We start from the raw sequence: 23512 nt of genomic DNA, 5'->3' as shown, positions 1-23512 counted from the left end.
CGAAGTGAGTTCTAACAGAATAGCACTGGTGCTTTAAATGAATAAGTAGAATATTGATTTTTTGCATATAATTCTTACACGAAGGCAATGTAGTTTATATATTTTATTTATAATTTCTACATTTAAATTAAAAAAACATTATTATTTACCTAAATTATCTAGTAAACATTACAAAACGTTACAGTGCTTGCATTGCGAGTTCGTAGCAAAACATCATTGTCCCGTGGTTGGTTGAAATTATTAAGTCACAACGAGATATACACAGCGTAAAAAAAACAGTTTCTACGTTTTATTTAAATCCTAATATGAAATTACTAGCCGAGATGTCCTAGTGGTTAGTACGCGTGAGTCTTAACCGATGATCGTGGGTTCAAATTCGGGCAAGCATCAGTGATTTTTTTTTTATATAGAATAGGAAGGAGGACGTGCATATGGGCTACCTGATGGTAATTGGTCACCAACGCCCATAGAGATTGGCATTGTAAGAAATGTTAACCGTCGCTTACATCTCCAATGCGCTACTAACCTTGGGAACTAAGATAGTATATCCCTTGTGCCTGTAATTACACTTGCTCCCTCACCCTTCGAACCGAAACACAACAAAACCAAGTACTGCTATTTTGCAGTAGAATATCTGATGAGTGGGTGGTAGCTACCCACACGAGCTTGCACAAAGCTCACCAGTAAAAAGTTTTCAAGTACTTAATTTGTGTTTATAATTCATCTCGTGCCTGACGGTGAAGGAAAATATCGTTAGGAAACCTACATGTGTCTTTTTTTCTTAAAATTCTACCACATCTATATTCTACTAACCCGCATTGGAGCAGCGTGATACAATAAGCTCCAAATCTTCACCTCATAAGGGAGATGCCTTAGCCCAGCTGTGGGACATTAACAGGCTGTTACTATACTATATGAAATTAATTTTGTTATAATTTACAGTCATCATTAATTTGTAAGATGAAATATGCATTAACAGCAGGAACTTCCAACAGGAACACAACAATTATTACTTTCTGGCGGTGGTATATATATGATGAGTGAGTGCTATCTACCCATACGAGCTCACACAAAGCCCTACCATCAAGTTTTAAAACTTTGTTTGAAATTTAACTCCAGTTTTATTAATTTGTGTTTATCAATTAACATTAGTAATAGGTTAACTTTTTAAATGGTTAAATGAGATAACGGCAAGTGACTAATGATGATGATGAGGAAATAAACTAAATCAAATGTCCAAATAATTAATCAAAGAGAAAAAAACTCTTCCTTTAAAATCATATAAAATGAAAACATGTCAGTTAATTGATTATTAAATAATAATTAAATCATAACAATTATGTTGGAAATAGTTTAACCACATATTCAATATTATATTTTGTATAATAGATGGTTGACTGTTTCGTTGGTCTAATGGCTAGATATAAGGCCGTAGATCCCAAAGTTCTGGGTTCAAACTTCAGGTCTGGCCGATATAAAATAGCCACCTAACAGTGATTCGTCCTCACACAGTTGTAAAGCAAGTGAAAACAAGTTTCGAAAATAAAAAAAATATTTTCTTTGGGTATACTGATGTTTTCTAGCGCTGCTACAAGTTGAAACCTAGTTACTTACTGTGAAACTTGGTTTAATTATTCAATTTGAATGTATTTATGCATGCAATTGCAATTGTTGAAGGCGTTCAGGATTACGCTAGTTTCGATGCAGGCGAAAATATAACTCGAGTGTTTACCTTAAATAAAATATGTGACAAAACATTAAATATTGTATGATATTTTTCAGAAATGAAATAATTTTCCAAAAAATTAACTAAATCTTTATTTATTAAATCATACATCCACTTGTTCTGTCCGCATGACCATTTCGACAGTTTTTGGTATATTTGAGTTCAGTTGTTATTCGTTCTAACTATAAATGTTATGTAAGAAAACAAATTTCGACTAAAGAACTGTGTTAAAAGAAACATTATACTAATATGCAATAGGTATCAAGAACTTCTCATTTACTCCGTATATTTTCGACTAAATGAAAGCATATCTTGACTCCGGGCGGTGTATGTAAATGAGTCGGTAACTTCTACTGTTAGGAGTCCGACCGTTCACTAACGCTTTATATAGCGAGCTTCTATTAATGATGTTAACGGTATATTATAAATATTTCCGTATTATTAGTGTTATATTTGTTGAGTTTGCATTATATATATGTGATATACCTAAAGGATTTATATAAAATATTATATAGTTGCCTACAATTTTGGATAAATTTTAAACTAAAATTGTCTAACTACATACATATTATACTAAGATGCATGAAATTATTGAAAACAATTTTCTTACTTAAATTAATAAAATAATTGGAATAATTGACCAAGGCAACGGTTAAAAATACCGTTTTCTGGAAAGGTGTTTGAAATTCGATCGTAAACGCTGCCTTAATTTAGGTTAGATTCTAATGTAAGATTTTTTCAGACAGTACAGGTTTTTTTTTTTTTTTATATCGCCGGGAGGGCAAATGACTCTACTCCACCTGATGGTAAGTGGTAGTAGAGTCCAAACGCGACGACGGCCAGTACAGACGGGAAAAACGTTCTGCACTAGCCGCCTTCGCCTTGCCGGCCCGCAAGATGCCTCTTCACGCCTCGTTTGAAGGAACCCGGGTTGTAAGAGGAGGGGAATACGTGAGCTGGTAAGGAATTCCATTTTGTTCTCCATCACATTTTCGAGTGAATTTAGAGATTCATTTTGAATATAATAATTGAACAAGCATATGGCATATATTGCGCTTGTTTTAATCATAATCAAGGCACTATAGTTTTAATCTACCTAGCATAAATTTACTGCTACTAATACAAGAATAGTTTTTACATTTGTTTAATACGTTTGTTTTTTGTATAAAGCAAAGCAAAAATGTATGTATATCATTTGTTATTTGTATCAATGTATGTTCATCTGTTACATCATAATTGCTGAACTACTTATTATAACAAATGAGCTATCGCTGGAAGTTATTTGATTGTATGCTGTGTGACGTCACATTTTTTTGGTTGAACAAAAAAATACAAAAACGACTAGTCAACTGTCGCTAGCTTTTTTATGACTGTTTGGCGAATGACGATATTTTACAATATAAGTTTTACTACAAAGATACGGTTTAATGACTTTATACACATTTTTTATAACATTTTGTAATTTGCACACAGTGTAGATAAATTATATACATAAACATTCCTCATGAATCAATCTGTCTAAATGGTGAAAACAGAATTGAAATTCCCATAGGTAGTTTTCGGTACATTAGCTTCGCGCTCAAACATACGATGGTGTACATATTACACACGTTGGTGGATTTAACTGTGACTATATATTTTTATAAATATATCAAAATTATATTCAAGAAATATTAGTTAGATAAATAAAATCCTTCTTCTATAGGATTGAAAATATTTATAATTCATCTCGTGCTTGACGGTGAAGGAAAGCATCGTGAGGAAACCTGCATGTGTCAAATTTCATTGAAATTCTGCCGCATGTGTATTCTACCAACCCGCATTGGAGCAGCGTGGTCAGATCATATATATCAGAAACGAATATATTCTTAGACCAAAAATACTCAATAAAAACATCTCTAAAATTACCTTAATACCAACAAAATTTAAAATAATACTGGTGGTAGAGCTTTGTGCAAGCTCGTCTGGGTAGGTACCACCCACTCATCAGATATTCTACCGCAAAACAGCAGTACTTGGTATTGTTGTGTTCCGGTTCGAAGGGTGAAAGAGCCAGTGTAATTACAGACTTCCCAAGGTTGGTGGTGCATTGGTAATGTAAGCGATGGTTAACATTTCTTACAATGCCAATTTCTATGAGCGTTGGTGACCACTTACCATCACGTGGCCCATATGCTCGTCCGCCTTCCTATTCTATAAAAAAATCAAATAAAATAATTTAACTCACGAAATATAAACTCATTCTAACACATTTGTAACTCTATAATTTTCCATAATACCAAGTTAAGAAATGTTTCAATGTTAACTTAACAAGAAACAGAATCCTTAGTAACTTGATGGCTTCTATTTTCCCGTTTTTAAATTCAAAAAGTTTAAAACACTCTTAACGTTTGAATTTAAATTCATCTATGCAAATTGCTTAGCCGTTTTGTACATTTGTTGAAAGTAAAGTTTTTATCAAGCGAATAATTTATTTGTCCTATTGTATTTTATAAGAAGTGTACGTCAATTGACCTTCGTTTAATAAAATTTAACACTTTAAATCAAGTTCGCTGTAGTTTATATAAGTATTAATTTCATTACAACGTTTTTAATTGTTAATATAGTAAAACAATTTTAAATTGTGACATGACTTGAAGAGCGTACTATGTTTATTTCACGTCTTAAAACATACTTCATTTATATTGAATCACGATATTAACGAGATCACCAACAACATTAAAAAAACACATTATTTTTTTTTTGCACTTATTCTCTATAATTTGTATAAATTTATTTAGTTTTCACTTGTTGGTAATTGACTAGGTCGGTCCCACCCACTTTTAAGGTATTCCGCCGCTAACCATTAGTGCTAAGTATTGTTGTGTTCTGGTTTAAATGGTGAGTGAGCCAATATAACTACAGACACGAGAGACATTACATCTTAGTTCCCAAGGTCGGTATTGGCGATGTAACTGATAGCTAATATTTATAACAGAGCTAATGTCTATATGTGATGATACCATTCCCATCAATTTGCCATTTGCCCGTTCAACAACCTATTTTATAAAAAAACTTTTATACAACATTAGAAAAATAAAAAATAGATGTAATTAAATTTAATAAGTTCAAATTATTACAGATAATCTACACTAATAAGTCTCTGTCTGCATCATACGACCGAATTAGATCGGGTTAGCTTAGGTCAATACAATTACTGATAATTGCTGGTAGGGCGGTAAGCTTGCTTTTGCTTTAACACGCTCGTTATCATACTGTTATAGTGCTGTGTTATGAAGTGACCTGTGCTCTGTGATAAGTAGTGAATTTGCGGTTTCAGAGGTACGTATCAAAGTAATATTTTAATATGTTAGGTTTTAACTATAACGTTATTTCCATCACAAATGTTTTTCAAGATATGTTTCGACTAAGATTAAAAGTGCAAGTTTTTTTTATAACCTGATGTGGGGATATAAATATAATTAAACCATAATGAGGTATGTCTGTAAATAATAATTTTAAAAATAAACATTCAATGAACTATTATTTTTAAAGTCAGTTAAAAATACATATGGACTTAACAGAAGACAAAAAATAAATGTCAATAGCATTTGAAATAACTTCTATATTTAAAATATTTGTTAAATGCTACCTATGTGAATACCATATTATATTTATTTTTTACACATATTTCGTAATATATACTTTGTGGAACATTTAATCGAGTTAAAAATAGCGTTTGATTTTTTTATAATGAAAAATACTATATATTTAATACGGTGTAGTAAGTTAATTATAGCTTTTTTTCCAAGCGACACAATAGTACATGCGATGTATGAATTAAAATACGTACATGTATCAATCAAATATTTATCAAATATCACTAAAATACATCGACACAAGAAAACCAACTTAATTATGTTATCATTTATTTTAACAATTTTACGTTATTAAATTATATATTATATATGTAAGACATTTTAATACTTTTATTATTTTAGAAAATAAAAAAGGAATCCCTTCACAATTATTTATTTTAAAGTCAGCTTAATATTTTCCTCTTTTTTTGTAACAGCGGGCAATATGTCCGAAATTTTTATTTGCAAAGAATGATTTAAATTAATATCTTATTCATTTTGATGATGATCAATTATGTGTCGAATAATTTGAACCAAAATTAGCGGGAAGTGGGCGGATGTCAGCAATAGGTGAACGTTACCGTAAGCTTTACTATAATTATATTAACTAATTGTAAGTAAGTAAATAATAAAAATAGGCGATTAACGAAATACGTTAATGATAATCTAATAAACATTGATTTTCCTGATTTTCTGAAAAATGTTTACGTCAAAGAAAAATATATAATGAAAAACTTTGAATTGTCCGAATTGCTTACAATATCGAGCCACGCGTAAAAAAAATACACGTACTATTATGTACAAACTCCTTCTTTTTTAAGTGAGTAAAAAAAATCATATAAGAAGTATTAGTCTAACAATCCCACGACGACCACTCATATTGAGAGCTATTAATTTGTTACATTTATTGATTTTGGACGGAACGATAAGATGAAAAAAAAAACTTATTACACTTCATTTGTTTTTGAATGTATCTCATTGTAGAAAGAGGGCTTTACAATATCAATACATGTTCATTGTATTTAAGTGAACATTGTTAATTATTTTTTGAGTGTTTCTATTAAAAGTCTCCTGTGTATTCATATTTATTCTTATCAGCTAAATGTATTTCAAATAATTAAAAAAAAATCACCCAATACAAAATATTGTCGATGTCATAAACTTAAAGCGTGTAAGATACTTCTATAGTTAGTCGTCTTATAAATATATTAAATTAATAAAGCACAAATTTCACAGAAACACAGTCGTGTATGTAAGCCAGTATATTAATATATTTATAATTTACACAATTATTGATATTGTCTTTTGAATTTCATAATTTTGTTAAGAGTTCGTCAATTATTCAAAGAATTTTACTAAGATCCAATTATTAGCCGGAGTCGGCTGCCGGATGTTTGGTTTCCGTTTTTATTTATATTAATTAAGCTTGTTAGTATTATTGAAGAGATTAATCACTATACAGCGACGAAGGGCATAAATGAAATGAATGACTTATTTTCAATGCACTTTTGAACATAGTTTTTGTATGTTAAAAATTAACCATTACAAATTAACCTTGATTTTTTAAAGGAAAGTTGCTTAATAATATGCTTATGCTAAAAACAATTATAAATTTTTGACGTTAATATATATTTTTAATTTTTTTATTTCATTTTATACATGCAGAATTTCATAAAAAAACTTTATTATTAATATAAAACTACTATTTATACCATATTATATTTCCAGATACACATATTTCCAGAACAGTTTTGCACATGTGTGTGCGTCAATGAGGATTAAAAAAAATATAAACGTAATGTACTAACATGAATTTGGATATACTTATAATTTGGATTTTTATTTAATTCAATTAAATTTTAAAATTAAAACAATGTCCAAATGAGAAGTTAAAATAATTGACGTAAGTGTATGTAAGGCTTAAAATAACCAGAACAAATTTAACAAGAAAATCCTTTAAAATTCATCGCACAATTTTAAAGGTTTTTCATATCAAAGAAAATACCGAACACAGCAGAAATTGGGAATAAAATGTGTTAAAAATTTGCGTTGACGCAAATGACACCGCCTCTCGCAGAACAGGCTTCGCGAAAAAATGTAGCAAAAATAATTGGGCATTTCGCATCTTTGACATTGTGTCAGGTGACTGACAGAAAGAGAATTTCAATCGCATTAGAGCACGTGTGCGTTCTGAGAAAACACCACGTTTAATCAGGTAAGTAGTCTGTGTGAACCGTTTACATTGTATATTACAAATATTTACGATAAGATTTGATTATTTTATTATTTATTTACCTAACAATTTAGTCACATTCATCTACTATTTACACCGATAATGCACCGCAAAATAGGTTTTTTTTTTTGTAGAATAGGAAGGTGGACGAGCATATGGGCCACCTGATGGTAAGTGGTCACCAAACGCCCTTAGACATTGGCATAGTAAGAAATGTCAACCATCGCTTATAGCCAATGCGCCACCAACCTTGGGAACTAAGATTTTATGTCCCTTGTGCCTGTAATTACACTGACTCACTCACCCTTCAAACCGGAACACAACAATATCAAGTATTGCTGTTTTGCGGTAGAATATCTGATGAGTGGGTGGTACCTACCCAGACGAGCTTGCACAAAGCCCTACCACCAGTAAAATAAGATGTTATATTCTTTGCATCTGTAATAATAAAACAGTGATTCGATATAACAAAGTTTGGTGGTAGAATAACTGGTGTAGGATCTACTTTGGCGGTCTTGTCCAGGTAAACGATATATTATAATATGCTTAGATTATTATATTTGTTAAGTATGGTATAATCAGCCTTATTTGTCTCAACTCTAAAGGCGCACAAAATCCCGAGAATCAGGCCAATAATTTTGTTTTTTCTTAGTAAAATCTAAATGATAGTCAGTTGAAAGTTGGCAATCTTGTATCAAGACTCTTTTCGTGGTGTAATACTGTTTCTTTGGAGAATAAGAAAAGAGAAAAAAAGTTTCGTACATTTTGCTAATCAAAATCGTATAGCTTCAATGTAAACGGCTCCCTACTTTTCTTAATGGAATTTAATTTTTGCTTTTCCCAACGTTGATTGATGTGACGTTGCTCTGTAATCCCATTGTGGGCTTCTGCGTTGAATAAGATTCGGTCTAAAGTTCCCTATAAGTTAATTTAAGTCAAAGCCTTTTTATTTTTGGTAAAGCAAAATTGGTTATTTCACTTCGTTTCATATTAAATGTGACATATAAAATGTTAATGATAGTCTTCACATTTGTTGTTCTTTTTTTTAATATATTTTTAATAAGTGTTACAGAATCCTTATTAATTAGATTTAATCATATTAATCATACTAAGTCATTTGTTGAACGGTTTTGCTGTATTCACGCAAAACTAATCTATTAAGAACGATTATCATATTACTCATTTTATTATCTCAATAAAATTTGCTACTTACATTTTACAAATCGATTTTTTTAATAAAGAAGACACGTGAGGTCATGATTGCAAAACGGCCTTAAAGCAAAAACTTTAGTATTAATGGTAAAGTTTTACATAGTGCTTCATAGTTAAGTCAAGTAATTTGAAAAGTTTTCAATAATGGAATGAGGTATTCTGGATCTGTACTAAAGCTGGCTGGCTATACAAATGTCAATTTTTAATTATGATATTGTTATTTACTTATGATACTTTATTACTTTTTAAGCTCGAAAAAATAAAAGCTATTTATAAACTGTTCAATATTATTTTCATTTTCAGAATCAGCTCCGCTACAAGTTATATTGTAGTATTTTTATATTAAAATGTTCTGCGGTATATGATTTTGGGATAACGCTACAATATTCAAACTATTGTCATTTAAATCCATTCAAGCAAAAAAGATATGTTCGAGATATTTGTGGTCTTGGAGAACGGGATATTTTAAAGAAAGAAAGAATATTTTCCATTGTGTTAAGATATATTTCTAACAATACACATATACTGAGATGCATATACAATATACTCACAGATAAATAAAAATGTTTACACATACAAATACTATAAAATAATACACACACATCATCATCATCAGCCGAAAGACGTCCACTGCTGGACAAAGGCCTCCCCCAAGGATTTCCACGTTGGCCGATCTTGCGCTGCCCGCATCCAACGGCTTCCCGCGACTCGTTCTAAGTCGTCGGTCCACCTTGTAGGGGGCCTGCCCACGCTGCGTCTTCCGGTTCGTGGTCGCCACTCGAGAACCTTTCTGCCCCAGCGGCCGTCGGTTCTGCGAGCAATGTGCCCCGCCCACTGCCACTTCAATTTAGCAATTCTTCGGGCTATGTCGGTTACTTTGGTTCGCCTGCGGATTTCATCATTTCTGATTCGATCTCGCAGAGAAACTCCGAGCATAGCCCTCTCCATTGCCCTTTGAGTGACCTTGAGCCTTCTTATGAGGCCCATTGTGAGCGACCACGTCTCTGATCCATACGTCATCACTGGCAACACACACTGGTCGAAGACTTTCGACTTGAGACACTGCGGTATTTGGGATGAGAAGATATCGTGTAGCTTCCCGAACGCTGCCCAGCCGAGTTGAATTCGACGATTTACCTCTTTCTCGAAGTTGGACCTACCTAGTTGGATGGTCTGACCTAGGTAGACATAGTTGTCTACAACTTCGAGTGCAGAATTTCCAACCTTGACTTGAGTGGGTGCAACATGGATGTTCGACATGATTTTCGTCTTGTCCATGTTCATTTTTAGACCCACTTGTTGGGAAACCCTGCTGAGGTCATCGAGCATAGTGCCGAGGTCTTCCAAGGTCTCAGCCATAATTACAATGTCATCGGCAAATCGAAGATGAGTGATGTACTCGCCGTTAATATTGATGCCAAGTCCGTTCCAGTCCAGAAGCTTGAAAACATCTTCCAATGCAGCGGTAAACAGTTTCGGAGATATCACGTCTCCCTGTCTTACACCTCTCTGCAGTTGGATAGGTTTTGAGTTCTGATCCTGGAGTCGGATCGACATGGTGGCGTTCTCGTACAAGCACTTTAACACCCTGATATACCGATAATCAATTTGGCACCTTTGAAGAGAATTCAGCACAGCCCAGGTTTCGATCGAATCAAAGGCTTTCTCATAGTCCACAAACGCTAAGCAAAGTGGCTGGTTATACTCCTCAGTCTTCTGTATAACTTGCCGCAGCGTATGTATGTGGTCTATGGTGCTAAAGCCTTTCCGGAATCCGGCTTGTTCGGGTGGCTGGAAGTCGTCAAGCCTTTGCTCGAGACGATTCGTAATGACTCTCGAAAACAACTTGTAAACATGACTCAGCAGTGAGATGGGCCTGTAATTCTTCAGAAGGGTTTTATCACCCTTCTTAAAGAAAAGTACCACCACACTTCTGTGCCATGCTTTTGGCGTTTGACCTTTGGCAATGACGGAGTTAAAAAGCCTCTGAAGAGCCCTGAGGATCGGTGTACCACCCGCCTTCAGAAGCTCGGCTGTAATACCATCATCACCAGGTGCCTTGTTGTTTTTGAGTTGTCCGAGAGCCATTCTAATCTCGAAAAGACTGACGTCCTGAAAATCTTCAGTGTAGTGTCGGGTTAGTCTTGCTCTGGGATCTGCAGCATGACTACTGACAGGTAATTGAGCTGTCGTGTACAGCTGACCGTAGAACTTCTCAACCTCTTCCAACAGCTCAGATCTTGACGTGACTATTCTGCCATCCTCAGTTTTCAGCCTTGTCAGTTGACTCTGACCAACAGACAGATCTCTGGCGAACACTTTAGAGCCTTTGTTCCGCTCGATGGCCTCTTTAATGCGCATTGTATTAAATTGGCGAGTGTCGCGAGTTAGAGACTTTGAAATCCGTCTGTTGATCAGCCGATAGCCGGCAGCATCAGCTGGGGACGTCAGAATCATTTTCCGTCTTTCCTCCATAAGCCGTAGGGTAGAGGCAGAGATCTTTTTGGTTCCTTTTGTACGGCTGGTCTTGAAGGTCTTAGACCCAGCCGTACGGACAGTTTCCACAAGCCTGTCGTTGTATGTGTCCACTTCCTCGCAGTCTGCTAGGCAATCGAATCGGTTTTGGAGTTCGAGCTGAAAGGCTTCGGGATTTCGGATTTGAAGAGGTGATGGTCGGAGCGTAGACTTCATCAGTCGGGACCTCTGGAGTTTAACATTGATATTTAACGAGCCTCTTACGAGTCTGTGATCGCTCCCAGTTTTGACTGCATTGATCACGGAGACGTCATTAAATATTTGTCTTCTCGTCGACAAGATGAAGTCTATCTCATTCTTGGTTTTCCCATCAGGGCTCACCCAGGTCCATTTACGCTGACCTGGCTTCTTGAAAAAGGAGTTCATCATAAAGAGTCCCTCCTTCTCCATAAAGTCGGCCAACATCTGGCCCCGAGTGTTGCGGTCTCCAATTCCATGAGGTCCCACCTTTAACTCATCACCGAATCGTTTGCCCAGCTTCGCGTTGAAGTCCCCCATTACAACAGTGAAATGAGTCTTGTTGGTATGTATGGCTTTAGATAAATCCTCATACATGACCTCAACCTCATCGTCGGAGTGTGTCGAAGTCGGCGCGTATACCTGTATGACCTTCAAAGAATACCGCTTGGTGATTCTGAGTATAAGGTACGCCACCCTAGCCGACACACTCTCGATTTTCACAACGTTGTTAACGAGGTACTTGTGGACTATGAACCCGACACCACCTTGAGACAGTTGATCGCCCTCTCGGAAATAGAGAAGGTTACCGGATTTCAGGATCATCGTATCCTCCCCCTGTCTTCGGACTTCGGATAATCCGACGATATCCCAGTGTAACCTGCTCAATTCTTCCTCCAGTTCGATGATCTTCTCGTCGGTCCGCAGTGTACGCGTGTTATATGTTGCCAGGGCCAGAGGTCGTCGGTGTTGGTAACACGAAATCTGCCGGGGATTCTTAGCACCCCCTGCCCCGCCGTTACCACAGCTGTTACCAAGGCTAGGAATAGCAGGGCTGCCGGGGACTAGGGGCCGTGGTTTAGTTGCGCGAATCATGAGGGGATATGCCATAATCGCCACGCTTGGCAGACGGGTTGGCGATCGCAGTAAGTTAGTCATAGTACTCAGAGAGACGCTGCTGCCCGTTCTCTGGTGTATATTCCCTCGGGTCGACTTCTACGCCCCCCACGGGATGAGATGGGGTGGTGATATTCGTCGCCGTCACCACACGGCAAATACACACACATAAATTGTTCGAATTAATTGGCAGTATTTTAGTTGGATAGATTTATCTGTAATAATGATGTGTTTTTTGAGGGTAAGTAAAAATTTCATCTGTAATATAAGAGAAAGTTATTTGTATTTTAATATATTTAATGAAAACACAGAATCTAATCATCGTCATAATTTTGATTGTTTTCTAAACACAATTGCTTTTCAAATTGAAATAGGATATTTGATATTACTTTTAAATTAAACCAGCTTTGGGTGAAAAAAAAAACAAAAACAACAAATTCTATATTATTTACGTGACACAAAATGATTTATAGCTCTGTCAAAAAACCGATAAAAATTCCAGCAACTATTTCCACCAAATGAACTCGACAGGCTTTTGCTTAAATTCAACATAAATAAATATTTTATCCTGTATGAAAATTAACGATACTGTACTTTTAATGATTATCAACTCCTCGTTTTTAAGCATTTGTCATCTGAATAACATATCAACTAACAACGATAGTATTACTTGCAACGAGACTCATTTACCAATATTTTTACGCGAGATACAAATATTTAGGCAAGCTTAAAAAAATATATGCGAATCGTTTTTTTCGTCTTCATGTGATTTTGAATTCCTGATCTGGATTCAGCCAGCCTGACCAAAATGAGATCATCTTTATAATATCACTATTTTTACATGGTTGACCAGAATCTCCGCCATAGTCCGTCTGTGACTTCATCAGCTTCATAAATTTAGTTGTACTATACTACTATAGAACCTAACTTGTCACACTATCCTATGAATTGGCAGATGTATTTCGGAATTTAATCTCAATTAGCTCTTAATACTATAGTAAAATTAATCTTAATAGTCTTTAAATTCATAAATAAATAAATAAAAGTATATTCATTTTATTTACTCAGCTAAGTATTGAACTTGTGACTGATGAAACTGGTTATCAAAGATGTTTATGACCATAAAAAATTATAGCCAAGTGGTACCATTACGATTCAACGTCAAAATAATTATCGTTTTACATGCGGGCTGACAATGTTTTGTTCCCGCTATTGTTAGAGGCAATGCTCCGTACCTAATGAGGTCGAAATGTCGATATCATTCCCATACAATGTAGAGCTTTCGCTTATCTTTCGGGATTTGTATGGCTTAATGTTTTGTAATGGAGTTCGATTTCATATATATCGTTATTGTTGTTATTTAATATTTAATACGCCATTGTTTGGTACTTCACACACACATATATATAATATTAAGAATAAATCGTCCAAGTTACGATAATATTTTAAGAGAGTAGAGTAATATACTTCTAAAATTGGTATATTTATCTGTCGCTTAAGTTGTATTGTGTTTGTTGTACATTATTTATATAAAACAATTATTATGTGCGTATATAAAGTTAATTAAGATTTATTGTTAAAGAAATATATGATTATATATAGTTAATAATATATAACTTAGTTTCTTTACAGAAAACCGTATTACTTTTATTTGTTGACCTATATGTTCAAATGATATAAGATAAACGATTTAGAGTAATTAAATCAATATCAAATAAAGTGAGATAGTGGACTCGAAAAATAATTATCCGTAAACCTTTACAAAAATGGGAAGCTAAAACAAATAAAGTAAAATGACCAAGTATTTCCAGTGTCTTAACGTATATAATAAATTTAAATTGCCAGTAAATAAAATTTCTATCAGATTGTTAATAAAGGTTAACAATTAATAAGTGGACTCCAATGGGGGAGAGGGGGACAAGATTGGGTATTTAAAGTTTGAACCTCAACCAAACTAATATTTTGGTGTTGGATTCATCATTTTTATCATAATAATCATCTTTGGCAATCACTCTTCCATGTTTCAATGTAATTAGGAACATATGTTATGTAATTAAATAGAAAATTCCCAAAGAGTAGAAAAAGTCAGATCTCATCAGCCTCTCTCGGTTAAGATGAGGTACCCATGGGGCAAGATGGGGTTCGAAAAAATCTATTTATTTTTGCTGACAAATATCGCAAGTATATGTCGCATCTTCATCTTTATCATCTATACCAGTACAGCTGCAGTTAGCCCATTTGCTGCAGCACAAGCAGCCCAACCTTCATTTGACTCAAAATAACAACCAATACAAACATGAAAATGTGTTTTCAATTTTACTTTCACAGCTCGTTTTTGATGACCTAACCTTAGATATTTTTACCTCTTTGATCACTCTTCTTTTAATTTTCTTTCGGCACCCGCATAATTTCTTTCGGTTTTTTTAAGTTTTTCTTTTCTTTTTCTTCCTGTGCCAGCTTCTTTTTTTATCTGCCGTATCTTCTTATATTTCATATCGACAAATTCAATTATTATTGCAGTTTTTTCTCGTTTTATAATAACGCGAGAAGTTTTGCGTGTTACTGGAAAGGGGATGATTTGCTGAAGACTTGCCACAGAAAATATTAATTTTTGTGCAGTATGTATGGGGTACCCTATACCCCGTGTTGTCCTCCTATGCGTAATTAAATTTAAAAATTGACCTAAAAAACAACGTTTCTGTACATAAATAAACAAGTGCTTACGTGCAAGTATGATTTTTAACGCATGTAAATAATCTTGTTTGTATTTTGAAATGTTGTTAGAAACAATACAATGATGTTCCAACCAAAGTGTAAAAACTGTAAACAAATCACCAAAAACTGTTTTTCTCAATTTTACAATCGTGCGGTGTTGTAGCCCTATGACATTTCTGACTAACAACCGTCATGACAAAATAATGTTATGAGCAAATATAATCTTAATTAGTCAATTGGTTTCTGAGGTAAGGCCCACCCGCCACCTCATCTTGCCCCTCCTCCCCCTACTGATTAATTAATAACAGTAATTCCTCAAAAATAATTTATTTTACTAATACACACCTTACTACTCTATTAAATCAAAATATATTTTTGAAAATTTACCCATAAAAGTCGTTTATACGATTGATAAGACGGTAATATTATTTATTTTTACTACAGAAAGGTAGTATAATATTATTTTCAATTATGTGTTTTGTCGTGAGAGAAAAATTTTGTCGAGTTTGTCCAAGCCCAGTGTTGATCCAAACAAATAAAATTATATCCATTATATATTTTAAGCTGCTCAAAAATCATTCATATTGAAGTTGACGTAATTATTATTTTTATTTGAATAACACTTTATAAAGTAATTACCTAGTGTTTTTAATACCCTAATTGTGGCCTTACATCTAGCCACTGGACAAGGCAGGCATATCAAATATATGAAATACTAGCTAATCGTCCTACTTCGCATGCGTAGATAAGAAGAAAAATGTATTTTGGATAGGATTTGTGTAAAATCCGTTTTTAGTGAGCTTTTACGTCGGGAAAGGAATAACTGTGATAAATTTCAAGTCAATCGGATGACTAGTTGTTTATACAGTGATGAGTGTGAGATACCTCACGTATTTCGCTTATATATTTATTTACATAAATTATTAATTTAAAAACAGATTAATACACTTTATGCAAGAATTTCATAGCGCTTCAAAATGTAACGTAATAAAACACTGACATTGATTTTTTCTGAGACAATTAAAAATATTAATCGAAAAATTCTACCAAGATACTCTTGTATCGTCATTTTCATTTACAAGATTTACATCGCTGTAATTGCAATTTATTTACAAATGTAATAACACAACTACACTAACTCCAAGCCTCAACAAATTGCAAATTCTAATTCGGATAAGTAACACTTTAATCTAATATAGAATAATATGCATTATTGCCACGGCTCAATTCCAGTGTAAAGTTATATTCAACACAAAACAATATGTTTGTATCGCGAATACCAGGTGACATCGTTATAAAGTTAGACGCGTTTCCAGTTCAAAGCGAAACATTCATTACATAATGAACGGTTATCTTAAACTTTACAACAGTAATCAGCATAGAGTGGGAGAACGTTCGGAACTTCGGCGAATTTATAACGCACTCCGAACAACGTTTTTGTTTTGCTCTAATTTGAACTTGTTGAATGTGACTTATTGTTTAAACTATGATATGTTGATGTATGAATGAATTAAACATACAATTACTACGAGATTTTGTAAACTAAAATATCAAAAAATGAACTAACCAATTCGCTATACTCAATCAATCAATCAATCAATCAATCAATCAATCAACAGCCAATCGTTGTCCACTGCTGAACATAGGCCTCTCCCAAGGTGCGCCAAAGCTCCCTGTCCTCCGCTTTCCGCATCCAGTTGGTGCCCGCCACCTTCTCAAGGTCGTCGGTCCACCTGGCTGGAGGGCGCCCTACGCTGCGCTTGCCGATTCGCGGTCTCCACTCTAGGACTCGTCTGCTCCAACGGCCATCGGTCCTACGACATACGTGACCAGCCCACTGCCACTTCAGCCTGCTAATTTTGCAAGCTATTTCGGTGACTCCGGTTCTTTTCCGGATAATCTCATTTCTGATATTATCCTTCAAAGATACTCCGAGCATAGCTCGCTCCATAGCACGCTGAGCGACTTTGAATTTGTGGACTAGTCCCGCAGTTAGTGTCCACGTTTCGGCACCGTATGTCATGGCAGGTAAGACGCGTTGGTTGAAGACTTTCGTCTTCAAACATTGCGGTATAGACGACTTGAGGACTTGACGAAGGTTGCCAAATGCTGCCCATCCCAAGCGAATTCTTCGATCGGCTTCCTTCTCGAAGTTGTTCCTACCGACTTGTATTATCTGTCCTAGGTAGGTATATTCACTAACAACTTCGAGAGGTTTCCCCTCGACGTATATCGGTCCCGGCACGACATGCCTATTGAACATGACCTTGGTCTTGTCCAAGTTTATACCGAGACCGACACACCGGGAAGACTCGCCTAGGCTACGCAGCATTTCGGTGAGTTGTTCCAGCGACTCTTCTATGATGACGATATCGTCGGCAAATCGAAGGTGTGAGATGTACTCGCCGTTTACATTGACTCCATACCTAGTCCAATCTAGCGTTTTGAAAACGTCTTCCAACGCGTTGGAAGAGGCTTGCTAGCTCTTTCAGGACCGGAGTCCCGCCTGCCTTAAGCAACTCTGTTGTGATTCCGTCATCTCCCGGAGCTTTGTTGTTTTTAAGCTGTTCTAGAGCCGCCCTAATCTCTCCTTGGTCAACGACCGGGAGCTCCTCGGAGTAATGGCGCATAAGAGGGGCGCGCTGGTCATCAATACTGATTCCCACGGGTTTATCCGATCTTGAAGAAAACAACTGCCCATAAAACCTCTCTACTTCTCCGACAATCTCAGGCCTAGAGGTAACGACCCCACCATTTTCAGTTTTAAGTTTTGTCAGACGCGGCCTCCCAAACTTGCGAGCGAACACTTTCGATCCCCGATTTTGCTCAATCGCAGCCTTGATGGCACGGGTATTGGAGCGTCGGAGATCGCGTCGCGTCAGCGTTTTTATTGTTCGGTTTAAGGCCTTATCTGACAAAAACGATGGTAGTTCTCGTCGTTTTTTCATGAGCTCGAGTGTCTCAGCAGAGAGTTTTGGTGCGTTGTCTTTTCTCTGTGGCGGAAAACACTTACGGAATGTGTTTTGCAGTATTTTGACCAGCGTGTCGGTTCTCTCATCAATGCTGCTTATGGTTTCCAACGCGGTGAATTGATTTGAAGTTCCATTTGGAACTTTTCGGAGCCTTGAGCAGCTTGGAGCATGGTAGGTCGGAGAGTAGACCTCATCATTCTCGATCTTTCGGCTTTTAAGTTAATATTTAGAGTGCCTCGAATCAAGCGGTGATCACTTCCGGTATTAAACCTGTTGATCACTGAAACATCTCTAAATATGTGCCTTTTATTCGAAAAGATAAAGTCTATCTCGTTCCTTGTCACGTTATCGGGGCTTCGCCAGGTCCACCTCCTCTGAGGCTTCTTTTGAAAGAAAGAATTCATCAAAAAAAGCCCCTGCGCTTCGAGAAAGTTTACCAGCATTTGCCACCTGTGATTTCTGCAGCCTAAGCCGTAAGGTCCGACTTTCGATTCACCGCTATCTTGTACTCCCACTTTAGCATTAAAGTCTCCCATAACAACATTGTAGTGGGCCTTCGAGGTGTCGTTGAGGGCCTTTGCGATGTCCTCGTACATCGCTTCGACCATCATCAGAGTATGTCGAAGTTGGCGCATATACCTGTACGACCTTCAGGGAGTACATGTCGGAAAGTTTAAGGACAAGGTACGCTACCTGGTTCGACACACTACTGATTTCCACAATGCTGCTAATGAGATCCTTTTTGACTAGAAAACCGACACCACCCTGGGAGAGGTTATTACCTTCGCGGAAGTAGAGTAAGTTACCGGACTCTAGAGTTATCGTGTAATCCCCCTGTCTTCGGACTTCAGATAACCCCAGTATATGCCAGTTTATATGACTTAACTCTACTTCTAATTCGGCGAGGTGATGGTCCAGCCTCATCGAGCGTCCATTATACGTTGCCATGTGCAGTCGTTTTATACGGTAGCCTGCCGTGAACCGGTGATTCTTAGCACCCCCTGCCCTGCCGATACCGCGACCGCTACCTTGGTCGGGCCTAGCGGGCTTGCCGGTAACTGGGGGCCTTTTTTTTGGGCGCATCTGCTATTAAGGGAGGGGTTTGCCCATACTCGCCGCGCTGGGCAGGCGTGTTGGCGAGCGTAGTAGGGGGGTAAGATGTTTATGGGAGAGGGGACGCTGCTGCCCATCCCCCCTTTTCCCCGTCCCTCAGTCGCCTCTTACGACACCCACGGGATGAGATTGGGGGAGTACTATTCTAAGCCGGTACTCCACGGCAAATCGCTATACTCGGTATCGCTATACTCGTATGTACATATTAAATCACTGTATAATCGATAAGTAGTATCTATTGTACAATTGAGATAAAATTCTTTGTGCTAGGGCCTAGTGCAAGCCCGTCTATTCAGGTACCACCCGCTAATTACATATTCTACCGCCAAACAGCAGTACTTATGTATGTATTATTGTGGTTCGGTTTTAAGGGTGAATGGGCTAGTGTAACTACTTTTCACAGCTCTAATGTCTATGGGCGGTGGAGACTACTTACCATCAGGTTGGCCACACAACCGTTCGAAATTCATAAAAAAAATCTTGTCTGTAGTCTATGTTTTACTTGCCTCAGTGTACAATAAAGAGTATTGTATTGTTTTATTAATATGATTTAATTACTTGGAGTAGTCCTAATTTGTTATGATGTCATTTAATGAAATACACAATTATATAGTTTTTAATTTTAATGACTGCTAGAGCGATTTTGGTCTACGCAGCCAGTATCAACGAAAACTAGAATAACTAGCCTAACTCCTAATTGCTACTAAAAATGTCAAGAAGAAAACATAACACAACAACTAGGTTAACAAATTATTTAACAATTTTACAAATAAATCAACAATGAAAATATTTACCTTCAACCACATGAAAGAATAATATTCTTTAAAAACAGCAATTAATTTTATACATATTTTCAATTTACACGCTATTATCGAACAATATTTCACCGTATACTACATAAACCTTAATTAGTACATGGACTCACATCAACATTAGCGAATATAAAATAAACTTTGCACATAAATTTATAATTTTCACGCCGTTACTACCCATGAGAGCGCGAACGGTGCTTTCAATTTGCATTCAACTTTCAAAGCCTTTTGATAAAGACAGTACATTCATTAATTTAAAAAGTGTTGTTAAATGAGACTTGTTATTTTATGTGTTATGTATATATTTACACCCATATTAAATTACTTTATGTGCATTTATATATAAGCACATATGTGACTTCATCATACTTGTGCAAAGGTAAGTGAAAATTACTTGAACTATTATTAGTTTTGGTACTATGCAAACTTTCTAAGTTTCATTTACACGTTTTTGAGTGGCAAATTTTCACGTATAAACTTGTGTTTACGTCTGTATGTGCGTTTTAAATAAACTAAAATTATATATAGACTGTTTTTTTTACAAATAACTAAAATTTATCAATTTAAATAAAAAGTACCAATGGAAAAATATACATCAAAAAAGTGACCTGTAAGAAGTAACTTAAAAATTTACTGGTAAATTGAGACATTAAGCAAAGGACGAATGACGTCATCGTGCAAATTCAACAAAACATTTTGGAAGTTGCAAACATAAATAAAGCGTAACTCAGTTTTTAAAGTTTCGCTGTCACCAACAAATTTTAAGTTAGACGTTTATACACAGGGCGAAAAGTGGAACATATCTCGAGCCTAACTTTCTTAAAAGAGAGTAGGTAATATGTAAATGAATATAACTTTATTCCCTTAGAGCTATCAGAGCGGCTTCGACCGTTTCACAAGTTAAAAGGGAAGACCTACTTCTCATTGAGTTATGGCTTTGCAGTAATATGCAGATCACCTCAATGTGATAAATATTTTAGAATTTTTAACCTTCAAGAATACTAACAACGAATATTCATATTTTAAATGTACAAAGGTTATACTTATTGTTCGTGGTTTTGTTTTTATCAATTTTGTTTTTAAATTGTAATATTTATTGAAAGTAAGCGATTTATAATGAATGAATGTGAAGTCAGATTATTCTGTAGGGATTATTATTAACACATGCTTAAAATATAAGTTTTATTTGATTGTCTCGTAAAACTTCTTATTTTACTTGGATAAAATGCAATTTGGAAATAATGTTGACCCAAAATATATAATATAAATGTAAGAAGTAACAAACTTTCAGCTTCCCAACCGGGACCGGGATGGCAAATGACTCTACTCCACCTGATGGTAAGTGGTAGTAGAGTCCAAACGCGACGACGGCCAGTACAGTCGGGAAGAATGTTCTGTACTAGCCGTCACCGCCTTGCCGGCCCGCAAGATGCCTCTTCTCGCCTCGTTTGAAGGAACCCGGGTTGTAAGAGGAGGGGAACACGTGAGCTGGTAAGGAATTCCATTTTTTGGTAGTGCCACAAAGAAAGGAGTTGCCAAATTTCTTTGTGCGCGATGGAATTGATGTCACAGTTAGGCGGTGACATCGAGAACCAGCTCGCGTGGACTTAAGAAGGAAGGGGGAAGCAGGAATTAGAGAGAATAATTCCTCAGAGCACTCGCCGTGATACAGTCGATAGAAAGCACTCAGTGCTGCTATCTCACGACGCAATTATTATCTCGCACGACGACGACGCAATTATATCAAATATTATCGACGCTATTATAATATTATCTTATCGTGACGAAAAAGCTTGAAACTCAATCAGCCACACTGTTAAAGACCGGGTTGGTGGATGTACACTTGACAAATTTCCTAGTCAAGACCACCTTAAGTGCCTAAATTTGTTGCATAGAAAATTTATATATGGGTTCCGTCATCACGATATGAATGGTGATGGAACACAATGAGCACAAGAAAACACAGTAATGCTCGCCTGGATTTCAACTCATGATCTGTGATTAAATTAAGATCTTTGATCCAGTAATCCAATATCAACAATAATGTTATCATCTTCAAAAGTCTGTTTATTTAATTAATGAAAACATTTGCTTACAATAATATTATATAGGTCTTTGATGGTTTTATTCTAAAACCCTAAAAAGGTTTGATGAGTGTTTTTTCCCTTTGTCATTATAACCTTCGTCGTCACTTAATGTCACAGAAACGAGCCGCACCTGCGACCCGACTAGAAATACGCGAGTCACGGATAATTTAATCTCATCCAACATTCATTGGAAGAGAATCCATGTAAGAAGAATTGTTTTATAAATACGAATACGAATGAAAAAAGAAAACATTTAAAAAACTTGAAAAAAGAATCCTTGAAAATTTTAGTTATATTGGGTACCACAGACTTGGTGACAAGACGCTAAAGAAGGTTTTTTTAATAGTGTACCGGCAAATATACTGATGATTATTTTTATATAACTCGATAAAATAATACGACACATATTTGCTTATTTTCCGAGCAAAACTAACAGATTTCTCTTATAGTAAAATTGTATACAATGGCAAATAGTAAAGAATTATAATGTAAGAAAAATAAATAAAAGCTTGTAGTACTAAACTTACCATAGCGTAGCACAAAGGTGTTGTTGTAATGTTAAATAAAATCGGAAAAACAATTTATAGCAAAGGAAAATGAAAATATTTAAACGCAAAAATTCTATAATAACTTTTGTAAATAAACAGTCTAGTATCAAATATGTTAGCTTTATCGAGATACCGAATTCCTGACTTATAATATTATATTATTTATATATAATAATATAATATTATAAGTATATATATAAAGATAACAAAATAAAAGTATCACCCCATCATCCTGAAACCGCAACGGAGAACGTAAATTTTTACTAATGAATGGCTAAATTAATTATAGGTAATTTATCAAACGGGTGCGACTGTTTAATTCCGGGGGGAACACACGTGCGCTCCTTAATAAATTATTTAGAATTGTAAAACATCGGCTGTTATTCGTAATCGTATGTGTGGGTCAAGCCTAAGCTACCATGCCATGTAGTAATATAGATAGTATGATAAATCTAGTAATGTAATGATTTATGACAAAATGTTTGTGTACTTGTATATTGACTCAATCACGGTTGAATAAAATTTGCTAAAAAATAATATTATAATATTGACAGAATAAAACGTTGTGTCTTTTTTTTTGTTAACAAGCTTAATATATAATAAGTAGGCGTCTAATTGAATGTGAAAATAAAATATCCTCAAACATTTCGTTATCAATAGGAAAATTAAGGTCTTTGACGTGGGATGTTTAAATAATATTTCATGTTCAATGTTTAAATATTATTTCACATGTATACGTTTGTATTTAACCGAGTAATATTTTCATAAATAAATATGTTTTGGTATTTCGAATATAATTAAAAAAAAATCTATAATACAATGAAAATATGTTTATTTGGTGATAGTGTAGGTATATAATTAAGTTTGC

At 35.4% G+C, this 23512-nt stretch overlaps 1 protein-coding gene across 2 annotated transcripts in view; it reads left to right on the top strand.

Annotated features, from left to right (window-relative positions):
* Nucleotides 1–23512, top strand: part of LOC126781659 (hemicentin-1-like) — a 372002-nt gene that overhangs the window by 146554 nt on the left and 201936 nt on the right. The window contains exon 1 of one of the 2 annotated variants that reach the window (XM_050506614.1): nt 5003–5047. The exons of the other annotated variant lie outside the window; for it this stretch is intronic. The gene's annotated coding sequence lies outside the window, so the exon portion shown is untranslated. Of the gene's footprint in view, nt 1–5002; nt 5048–23512 lie in introns of those variants that run through there. 2 annotated transcript variants of the gene reach the window in all.

Source organism: Nymphalis io, chromosome 4, assembly GCF_905147045.1.
Source record: "Nymphalis io chromosome 4, ilAglIoxx1.1, whole genome shotgun sequence".
NCBI classification, from domain to species: domain Eukaryota; kingdom Metazoa; phylum Arthropoda; class Insecta; order Lepidoptera; family Nymphalidae; genus Nymphalis; species Nymphalis io.
This window is presented reverse-complemented; position numbering and strand designations above follow the sequence as displayed.